This window comes from Protomyctophum bolini (assembly GCF_963924005.1).
Source record: "Protomyctophum bolini genome assembly, chromosome: 8".
In the NCBI taxonomy this organism is placed as follows: domain Eukaryota; kingdom Metazoa; phylum Chordata; class Actinopteri; order Myctophiformes; family Myctophidae; genus Protomyctophum; species Protomyctophum bolini.
In genome coordinates, this window is record NC_137869.1 from 740,178 (window position 1) to 750,177 (window position 10,000).

At 48.7% G+C, this 10,000-nt stretch overlaps 1 pseudogene across 1 annotated transcript in view; it reads right to left on the minus strand.

Moving 5' to 3' along the window:
• Positions 1-10,000, minus strand: part of LOC308319521 (nuclear factor 1 A-type-like) — a 43,464-nt pseudogene that overhangs the window by 30,581 nt on the left and 2,883 nt on the right. The window contains exon 3 of the transcript XR_013966211.1: positions 9,046-9,120. The product of XR_013966211.1 is annotated as a nuclear factor 1 A-type-like (transcript). The remainder of the gene's footprint in view (positions 1-9,045; positions 9,121-10,000) is intronic.

The following is a 10,000-nucleotide window of genomic DNA, read 5'->3' on the forward strand; positions in this document are numbered from 1 at the left end:
AGGCCTTGTATGGTAGGCCTCAGGCCTGGTATGGTAGGTCTCAGGCCTGGTATGGTAGGCCTCAGGCCTGGTATGTATGTAGGTCTCAGGCCTGGTATGGTAGGCCTCAGGCCTGGTATGGTAGGTCTCAGGCCTGGTATGGTATGGTAGGTCTCAGGCCTGGTATGGTATGGTAGGCCTCAGGCCTGGTATGGTAGGTCTCAGGCCTGGTATGGTAGGCCTCAGGCCTGGTATGGTATGGTAGGTCTCAGGCCTGGTATGATAGGCCTCAGGCCTGGTATGGTAGGCCTCAGGCCTGGTATGGTAGGTCTCAGGCCTGGTATGGTAGGCCTCAGGCCTGGTATGGTAGGCCTCAGGCCTGGTATGGTATGGTAGGTCTCAGGCCTGGTATGATAGGCCTCAGGCCTGGTATGGTAGGCCTCAGGCCTGGTATGGTAGGCCTCAGGCCTGGTATGGTATGGTAGGTCTCAGGCCTGGTATGGTAGGCCTCAGGCCTGGTATGGTATGGTAGGTCTCAGGCCTGGTATGGTAGGCCTCAGGCCTGGTATGGTAGGTCTCAGGCCTGGTATGGTATGGTAGGTCTCAGGCCTGGTATGGTAGGTCTCAGGCCTGGTATGGTAGGCCTCAGGCCTGGTATGGTATGGTAGGTCTCAGGCCTGGTATGGTAGGCCTCAGGCCTCAGGCCTGGTATGGTAGGCCTCAGGCCTGGTATGGTATGGTAGGTCTCAGGCCTGGTATGATAGGCCTCAGGCCTGGTATGGTAGGCCTCAGGCCTGGTATGGTAGGCCTCAGGCCTGGTATGGTATGGTAGGGTAGGTCTCAGGCCTGGTATGGTAGGTCTCAGGCCTGGTATGGTAGGTCTCAGGCCTGGTATGGTAGGTCTCAGGCCTGGTATGGTAGGTCTCAGGCCTGGTATGGTAGGCCTCAGGCCTGGTATGGTAGGCCTCAGGCCTGGTATGGTATGGTAGGTCTCAGGCCTGGTATGGTAGGTCTCAGGCCTCAGCTCTACCATTCTGAAATGTAATTGAATAATATTTAGACTGCTGGACAGCTGACAGTATAGGCTCTCTTTACTCTTAAAAAAGAAAAAAAATATACACACACACACACACACACACACACACACACACACACACACACACACACACACACACACACACACACACACACACACACACACACACACACACACACACACACACACACACGTACGTAAAGGAGGTAAAAAGGGAAAATAAACATAAACATTGAGGGGAAAAGGGGTGTGGGGGGGGATTCAGATTTTAAGGGGGCCAGTTTTGAATTGCAGCCGTCCGTATAGGTGCCCTTTGAGAGCGGTTTTGAAGGAGTCAAGGGATTCACATGTCTTAATGACTGTTGGTAGGGTGTTCCACATTTTGGTGGCATAGGAGCGAAATTAATTTAGTCCCTTGTTTGTGCCGAATCTGGGATGCACATGGTTTGTTGCACTCTCTCTCTCTCTCTCTTGGTGTGTGTTGTTTTAATAGGTTATTGATCGACAGAAGCAGATTCGATTGGTCTGCCAGTGAATTGTGTAATGGGCGCACAAAGCCAAGGTCACCTGCTACCGCACGCACGCATGCACGCACGCACGCACAAACGCACACACACACGCACGCACGCACGCACGCACGCACGCACGCACGCACGCACGGTCTACCAGAAGATGAGAAGTGGGGGTGGGAGACAGAATGGAACGACAACACACACACACACACACACACACTCTAATCTGTAGCTACAGCGCACGCGGATGTGGTCAGTGGATTACCCCAAAGTGCATTAGCTTTTAACTTTCACCTGAACACGCGCACACGCGCACACGCACACACACACGCACACACACACACACACACACACACACACACACACACACACACACACACACACACACACACACACACGCGCTGTGCCCAAAGTCATGCGGTGCATACGTCTCTCCTCTGCACTTTAATCTATATCTGATTCTTTAGAGCTCTGAGCAATCTGCCTGAGAACTGATGCTGCCGAAGCTGCTGACTGCTGCAATACACTGTGTGTGTGTGTGTGTGTGTGTGTGTGTGTGTGTGTGTGTGTGTGTGTGTGTGTGTGTGTGTCAGAGGGGGAGAGAGAGAGAGAGACGGTACACACAATTTGGCAGAAACACTTCAGCTAGCTGACCACCTGTCTGTCTGTCTGTCTGTCTGTCTGTCTGTCTGTCTGACCACCTGTCTGACCACCTGTCTGTCTGTCTGTCTGACCACCTGTCTGACCACCTGTCTGTCTGTCTAACCACGTGTCTGTCTGCTTGTCTGATCACCTGTCGAAATGTATGATTAGATCCTAGGTGGTCTAGAACTTGAGTTACTGTAAAAGAACAGCGGGTGGCGGCCATCGTCACCATACAAATGTAAATAGTACCAGTGTATTCCTCATCCTTAGTCAACAGAGTGGAGATCCTAGGTGGTCTAGAAGCTGCATTTGTAAAATAACAGCAGGTTGCATTTTGGAAAATGGTTGCCATGGGACGAATCTGAGATGGCCCTATAGCCAAAAATGTTCCTTATGGCATGCTCTAACGGTGTGCCTGTGATCCAGGGCTCTACACACCCTCCGCCAACCTGGGGAGAGCAACGGACTTGAACTCATGCTTCCTTCATGCCTGAGTGTCCAAGTTTCCCTGGTTGGACGTAGCGCCTGGAAGGCACACGTTATTCCAACCAGTTCCTTTCCCCTCCATCAGGCACCCCGGCTGGCCAGGGGGAGGCAGTTTAGAGACCAGGATTACTGCATGTTTTTGTGAGGGTACCTACCCTATAGGGGACACGGGGAGAACATGCAAACTCCACACAGAAAGGCCCTTTCGCCAACCCCGCCTTCGGGTATGGGCTCTGATGACGCGGAGGAGGGAGCACGTCCCCAGCACCCACAGCGTCCCCGGTGGGAATCGAACCCAGGGACCTTCTAGCTGTGAGGCGACAGCACTACCAACCCATGCCCCCGAAACACACACACACACACACACACACACACACCCCTACACACCTTATGGTGCTTTCCCTCCTGTAGGTCACCAGTGTGTGTGTGTGCGTGTGTGCGTGTGTGTGTGTGTGCGTGTGTGCGTGCGTGCGTGTGTAATCAATGTGTCTTTGATCAGAGCGTATGCTGACAGGCACTTTACATCTCCTATTGTTAGCGCGGGGCGATCGACAGTGCGTATGGATCCCTCTGTCACTCTCTCTCTCTCTCTCTCTCTCTCTCCTTCTGCGTGTCGGCACTTTTTAAAGGTCGAGTTTATGCCTCCTTCTGCCCCCCCCCCCCCCACCCCCACCCCCACAAGTGGAACAAGACAATCAAGGTATAAAACAATGGATGCACAGATAAATAAATACATATAAATTAAAGGTGTAAACAGAAGCTGTGTTATGCATTAACTCTTTGGGTAAAACTATATCTTGTGAAACTAAAATGATTGTGCATTTTCTGTCAGAGAGATAGTCATACATCCATACAGGAGACGTTATAGCTTTATGCTGTTGAAAGTATTGCATTCATTCACTTAGTATAAAAAAACATTTGCGGCGGCAGCGAGTAGCAGCAATTTATTCAGAGGTAATTGAATTAAAGTTAGTTGCAGTGTTGATTTCGTCGACTAAAACTAAGATGTTCGTTGACTACCTCTTTTCACTGAGGTACCACCAGACACAGCCCGGTACCACCAGACACAGCCCGGTACCACCAGACACAGCCCGGTACCACCAGCCCACTACCTCTTTTCACTGAGGTACCACCAGACACAGCCCGGTACCACCAGACACAGCCCGGTACCACCAGACACAGCCCGGTACCACCAGACACAGCCCGGTACCACCAGCCCACTACCTCTTTTCACTGAGGTACCACCAGACACAGCCCGGTACCACCAGCCCACTACCTCTTTTCACTGAGGTACCACCAGACACAGCCCAGTACTGGTACCAGCAGTGGCGTGCACAGACACTTTGAGGGGCAGGTGCTCAAGTGAAACAAAAGGGCACCTTCTCTGGCGCGTGGAACCATGCACCAGTACCAGTACTTCACAGATGGAGGGGTCCAATTGCCAACATAAAAAAAAAATCGGTTATTTCCGATTATAAAGTCATTATTTTCGGGTCAAAAACAGGTCTGCACAGCAGAAACAGCCTAACCTACATTTTTGATGAGCCTGCTCTCTGGTCATTTTAACATCAACACATCAATTTAACTTGAACAACCAATGTCAATTTGAAGCATTCCCTGCTGAGAGAGAGAGAGAGAGAGAGAGAGAGAGAGAGAGAGAGAGAGAGAGAGAGAGAGAGAGACGCATATCTCTATCGCATGTTAAAGAGAGAGAGAGAGAGAGAGAGGGGGGGGGGGGGGGTCGCGTTAGCATCAAGCTAAGCGTACGTTCGTGGCGGCGGTGGGAATGGAATCATAATATGCATTGGACTCAACAACTTACTCTGACTATTCTTTGTGCTGGATTGGAGCAGTTGAAGGAAATAAGGAAGAATATATCCATTTGAAACGCGGGCTCCGCCATGACACTCACACTATAGTCACACAGTAAACAAACTTGCGCGTCACCACGTGTAGTACACGCACACACACACACGCCAGATTTCGAGAGAGAAACCAGCAACCAGGTATGGAAAAACAAGCCCAAGCGACGTTACAGACAACACAAGCCCAGAATGACGAAGTCGCTTACAAAAAGCATATTTGCCTACCCTCAGTGATATACTTCTCCAGTACAGCAGTGCAGAACCGAGAGAGTGACGCATTATTTTGGATGTAAACTGCAGACATACAACATCATGACAAATGTATAAATAAATATATTATAAGCTTTTAATCCAGAATTGATCGATGTCACCATGGGCCACATACTATACACGTACAAATAATACAAAACAAGGAAAGAAAAGTGTATCAAATGGACTTGACAAAAGGGCATGTTGGTCCAGAGAGGGCCACCAAGGGGTGCTCAAGCACCCCTTAGCGTCTACGTGTGCACGCCACTGGGTACCAGTGACCACTAACCAAACCAACCAACTATAAAGGTACCTCTTTTCACTGAGGGAAACTAAATGAAAACTAAGCTATGGTGACTCGCTGACACAACGGCTAATCAACCAGCCCAGAACCACCAACCCAGGACCACCAGCCCAGGCCCACCAACCCAGTACCACCAACCCCCAGTACCATGCACCAGCCACTCCTAAACACCTCCAGGACTCAAACGAGACGGTGGTGGACTGTCACTACTATGGGAGGGACAAGTCTGCTCCTCTCAAGCCATCGGACAGGTACAACATGACAGGCCCGACTCACCGGAGTCTGCTGTGGAGAATGAGATGCACACAGAATAAGATGCGGGCCATGATGGACAATGTGAGTCATCCGCTCCACAAAATATTGGCAGACCAGAAAAGTGGTCCCAAGAACCCGTTTCGTTCTGTGACGTCTAAGAACCCGTTTCGTTCTGTGACGTCTAAGAACCCGTTTCGTTCTGTGACGTGTAAGAACAAACCATTCAAGAGCACTTTTGTACCAACAGCAATCACACTCTTTAGCTCCATGGTCGGCCGCTAGGCTTATAAACTGGACTATTGGCTTGCTATAGCTTTTAGTTATTTATGGGTTAATATATTTGTCTATCTTTTTAACCCTTTTTGTGCTGTATTTGTAACCTGTATGAGCTGTGGGGCCATCTCAATTTCCTCTCTGGGATCAATAAACTATTTATATATGTCTATCTATCTAACGGTCATCGGCTTCCTGGATTGGCCGGCCCGACACATGGGCCTTGCCGATTGGTCAGAGCTTTGCGTGCCATGTGCACCACTGAACCAATAAGAGAGGGCGAGCGCAGCAGGAGGACGGCATTGTGTTCCAGAGAGACGTGATAAATCCAACCTGATCTACGGTGTGAGAAATGTTCCACTGGACGCTACATCTGGACGGAGCTCCAAAGCTTTACTGGAACAAGGCTGTTGCATTCGGACGTCACATTTACTCATTCGGTGGAAATGCTAACGACAAGCAGATTGATGTGAACGTCTTCAACACAGTGTCTTTGATCTGGAGGAAGTTGACCCTTGTGACCGCTGGAACAGGAAAACCTCACCTTGAGTTTTGGGGAAGGTCATGTTTATTCATGGGGGATGGACCGGGACTGAATACACTAATGACATCTACAAGTTGGACACCAGACCTTCTCCTGGAAGAAGGTTGAGCCCAAGGGGAAACGCCTGCCTTCGATGTCTAGGGTGTGCTGTTGCATGATGGGAGATCGTATCATCCTCTTTGGAGGAAACAAAGGGATTCTAGAGAATGGAAAATACAAAAGCACATCCTCAGGTGACCTGTATGTCTTAGACTTCAGTCCGAGCCTCAAGACATTATGTAAGCTAGCGGTTATTCAGTACGGTCTGGAGCAGTCTGGACTCCCACACAACATCAGTTATTCAGTACGGTCTGGATCAGTCTGGACTCCCACACAACATCAGTTATTCAGTACGGTCTGGATCAGTCTGGACTCCCACACAACATCAGTTATTCAGTACGGTCTGGATCAGTCTGGACTCCCACACAACATCAGTTATTCAGTACGGTCTGGATCAGTCTGGACTCCCACACAACATCAGTTATTCAGTACGGTCTGGATCAGTCTGGACTCCCACACAACATCAGGTGGGAACTGGCAGCCATGACTGGTGTTACCCCGGTGGAAACCACCTACGCCTCTAAAACCTAACCTAAGTTTTCTGAAAAACTTCAAATATTTATATAGCAGCATCAACAAAAATTACATTTTTGAATACTGTACATACTGTACAGAACCCCAAAATGGGTTCCCGGCCTGAGGGTGTAAAACACCAAAAGGGGTTCCCGCCCAAAATGGGTTAAAAGCTTAAAAGAGTTAACAAGGTTTTTTTTTTTGTAATTCATTATAAGGTATTGTTTGGTCTTAGTCTTTGGGTCTTAACCCTAACCCTCACAGAAGGTAGCTGTGTTTCCCACATCCATGGTTCGTCATGCAGGTGCTACGAATGGCTAGGTGTCACATGGATGGATCGCATCAGAAATGTGGACCTCTATGGGGACCTGCCACGCGTCACGGACAAAGTCAGAGAGAGAAGGATGAGGCTGGCAGGGCACTGCGTCAGGCACCCAGAACTTGAGGCAAGTAAATTTACCCTATGGGAGCCAACCCAGGGCAAAGCCAGGAGGGGAAAGAAGTGTACACCTAATGTAGACGTGCTGCGGCGCGACAGCTTGGCTGACAACACTGCAGAGCTCAAGAACCTGATGTTGGATAGGAATTTGTGGAGGGCAGCGATCCAGGAATCCCGAGTTGGTGTTGGCTAGACCTCACTCTCGCAGCAAGAAGAAGACATGCAGGTATTGCACTCTGGTTGGACGCCACTATTAATTTCATTGTCAAAGTATTTGTATACTATGTGCAGTGACAATACATCTAATCTAATCTAATCTAATCTATTGGAGAAGTTCCCAAGTTCATTTCTCTTTTTTTTTCACCGATTTTTGCCCTCCCCCCCCCCCCCCCCCCCCCCCCCAATAAAGGGCCTCCCCATGAAATGGGGATGATGAAATATTAAAGAAGAGCAATATATTTAGATGAGAAATATCTTTTATGGAGTATTTGATTTTTTTGGGTAAAATATACCCGCGTTTATAGTGATGGTGTAACAAACAATATGTTTAGTGTTCTAGGGTTAAAAACATGTAGAAATTAATCTACCTCAAACTAATAATACTTCAATGATTTAGTTGTTTCATGAGGTTGGCCTATACTTGGAAGCAACACTAGAGGGCAGCACTGCTTTTTACAAGAACAGCGCAGCTAAAGGTGACGTCACCACGTCTACACTTCCTCTTTCACGTTGGCCTAAGAGTGCCTAAGAAGCAGCAGTGGAGAAGCTGAGAGAGATTACACTCATAAAACAATATAAATACCAGAACAGTGAAGGTGCTGTATGTTATAATAATGAATAATAATAATTAATTGCATTTTGATAGCGCTTTTCCAAGTGCTCAAAGCGCTTTACAACGGTTCATTCATTCATACATTGGGAGGTGAAGGTTCATTCATTCATACATTGGGAGGTGAAGGTTCATTCATTCATACATTGGGAGGTGAAGGTTCATTCATTCATACAGTGCATTGGGAGGTGAAGGTTCATTCATTCATACATTGGGAGGTGAAGGTTCATTCATTCATACAGTGCATACGCTGGTGAACAGTCGACGCCAGCGTCCTCACTTCCCACAGTCACACACCGACGGTGGCGAGCTCACACCGACCGACTCATTGGAGGCAATGTAGGGTTGTTGTATGTGGCTACAGTGTGGTGCTGTGTGGCTACAGTGTGGTGCTGTGTGGCTACAGTGTGGTGTTGTATGTGGCTACAGTGTGGTGTTGTATGACTACAGTGTGGTGTTGTATGTGGCTACAGTGTGGTGTTGTATGTGGCTACAGTGTGGTGTTGTATGTGGCTACAGTGTGGTGCTGTGTGGCTACAGTGTGGTGTTGTATGTGGCTACAGTGTGGTGTTGTATGACTACAGTGTGGTGTTGTATGTGGCTACAGTGTGGTGTTGTATGTGGCTACAGTGTGGTGTTGTATGTGGCTACAGTGTGGTGTTGTATGACTACAGTGTGGTGTTGTATGTGGCTACAGTGTGGTGTTGTATGTGGCTACAGTGTGGTGTTGTATGTGGCTACAGTGTGGTGCTGTATGTGGCTACAGTGTGGTGTTGTATGTGGCTACAGTGTGGTGTTGTATGTGGCTACAGTGTGGTCCTGTATGTGGCTACAGTGTGGTGTTGTGTGGCTACAGTGTGGTGTTGTATGTGGCTACAGTGTGGTGTTGTATGTGGCTACAGCGTGGTGTTGTATGTGGCTACAGTGTGGTGTTGTATGTGGCTACAGTGTGGTGTTGTATGTGGCTACAGTGTGGTCCTGTATGTGGCTACAGTGTGGTGTAGAGAGAGAACTTACTCTGTGAGACTCGGACGAGTTCAGCTACCGTGAAAACACCTGGGGTCACAAAGCTGTCCTGGAACCCTAGATGACCTGAGAGAGAGACATAGAGAGAGAGAGAGAGAGAGAGAGAGAGAGAGAGAGAGAGAGAGAGAGAGAGAGAGAGAGAGAGACACAAACGGTTACATTTCCGTGACTTTCAGGAAATCCTTATACGGTCAAGAGCTGCGTTCATGTTAACATGGAGCATCCCGCTGGTCATAAATAATAGACCGATAATAAAAGAGAGAGAGAGAGAGAGAGAGAGAGAGAGAGAGAGAGAAAGAGAGAGAGAGAGAGCAGGGTAATATCTATGGCTCATTGCAAAACAAAGTGCTGACGTTGGCTAAAACACTGGAGCGCACACACACACACCCGCAGACACACACACACAACCGCAGACACACACACACCCGAAGACACACACACGCACACACGCAGACACACACACGCACGCAGACACACACACGCACACACGCACACACGCAGACACACACACGCACGCACGCACAGACACACGCACGCACGCACGCACGCACGCACGCACGCACGCAAATAGTTTGGGCCGCTGAAGTGCTTCCGGTCGGCCGCCACTCATTCACGGTGAACGTACGGTCGTGATTTAGTAGGAATAAAGTTCCGTTCTTTAAACCACACTATAGAGCACCGAAGTCCTGACGTAACTCGCTCATCCCTTCGATTCCCCTGCTTCGCGGAAGTAATGTCTCTATGGAGAATAACATGGGGTGATTTTAATATAGTCTACTATAAGCGTTGTGGTACAGAAATAAACAAGCTGTCTCGGCGTTATTGTCAGGGAGGTGTCTCTGTATCGTTTGCAACAGTCAGTCACTCATACAGTCTGCTTCTAGCGAAAATGTAAATAAATTCAGTAGCAGTAACAATATAGTGTTTTCTCTCAGTCAGTTGATTC